Below are 1,642 nucleotides of genomic sequence, written 5' to 3' on the forward strand. Positions count from 1 at the left end.
GATTGGTGCTTTAGGGTTCTTAGGATATAATCCCAGCAGTGGAATTGCTGGGTCAAAAGGCAAGTCCATTTTTAGTTTTCTGAGAAAATTCCATACTGTTTTCCATAGTGATTGTACCAGTCTGCAATCCCACCAACAGTGAACTAGGGTCCCCTTTCCCCACAACCTCTCCAACATTTGTTGTTTCTTACTTTGTTTATGACAGCCATTCTGACTAGTGTAAAGTGGTATTTCATTGTGGTTTTAATTTGCATCTCTCTGATAGCTAGCAATATTGAGCATCTTTTCATGCACCTCTGGATCCTCTGTATGTCCTCCTTGAAGTGTCTGTTCAAGTATTTTCCATTTTTTAATTGGGTTAGTTGTCTTCTTAGAGTGAAGTCATGTGAGTTCTTTGTATATTTTGGAGATTAAACCTTTGTCTGAGGTATCATTGGCAAACATGTTTTCCCATACAGTGGGTTCTCTTTTTATTTTAATGCTCTTTTCTTTAGCCATACAAAAGCTTTTTGTTTTGATGAGATCCCATTTGTTTATTCTTCCTTTATATTTCTTCCTCTGGGGGACATATCAGTAAAAATATTGCTGCGTGAAATATCTGAGATTTTCCTGCCAGTGTTCTCCTCTAAGACTTTCATGGTGTCACGGCTTATATTTAACTCTCTTATCCACCTTGAATTTATTTTTGTGTATGGTGTAATTTGGTGCTCAAGTTTCATTTTTTTGTGCGTATCTGTTCAGTTCTCCCAAAACCATTTGTTGAAGAGGCTATCTTTACTCTGTTTTATGTTACTGCCCCCTTTGTTGAAAATTAATTGACTGTAGAGAGTTGGGTTTATTTCTGGGGTCTCTGTTCTGTTCCATTGGTCTATGTGCCCGTTCTTATGCCAGTACCAGGCTGTTTTGATTACAGTAGCCTTGTAATGCAGTTTGGTATCAGGTATTGTGATCCCTCCTACTTTGTTCTTCTTTCTCAAAATTGCGGCTGCTATTTGGGTTGTTTATGGTTCCATATAAATTTTTGAAGAGTTTGTTCTATGTCTGTGAAATACGCCATTGCTACTTTAATAGGTACTGCATTGAATCTGTAAACTGTTTGGAGTAGTATGGACATTTTGAGTATTTTAATTCTTTCAATATATGAACACAGTATATGTTTCCATTTGTTGGTGTCTTCCTCGATTTCTTTCTTTAGTGTTGTGTAGTTTTCTTAATACAGCTCTTTTACTCCCTTCGTTAGGTTTATTCCCAGATATTTTATGTTTGCTTTTGCTATGTCGAATGAGATTTTTTTTTCTTGATTTCTCCTTCTGCTGATTCATTGTTAGTATACAAAAATGCCATTGATTTCTGGGTATTGATTTTGTAACACGCTGTTTGGCAAAATAAACTTATTAGTTCAAGCAGTTTTTGGATAGAGCCTATAGAATTTTCCATATACACTATCATATCATCTGCAATGACAGTTTTGTTTCCTCCTTTCTGATTTGGGTGCCTTTTATTCCTTTTTCTTCTCTGATCACTGTGGCTAAAATTTCCAGTACTATATTGAATAGAAGTGATGCAAGTGGACAACTTTATCTTGTTCCTGATCTTACTGGAAAAGATTTTAGTTTTTCCCCATTGAGTATGATGTTGGCTG

Source organism: Sturnira hondurensis, unplaced genomic scaffold (genome assembly GCF_014824575.4).
Source record: "Sturnira hondurensis isolate 20B ecotype Veracruz unplaced genomic scaffold, ASM1482457v3 Scaffold0008640, whole genome shotgun sequence".
In the NCBI taxonomy this organism is placed as follows: domain Eukaryota; kingdom Metazoa; phylum Chordata; class Mammalia; order Chiroptera; family Phyllostomidae; genus Sturnira; species Sturnira hondurensis.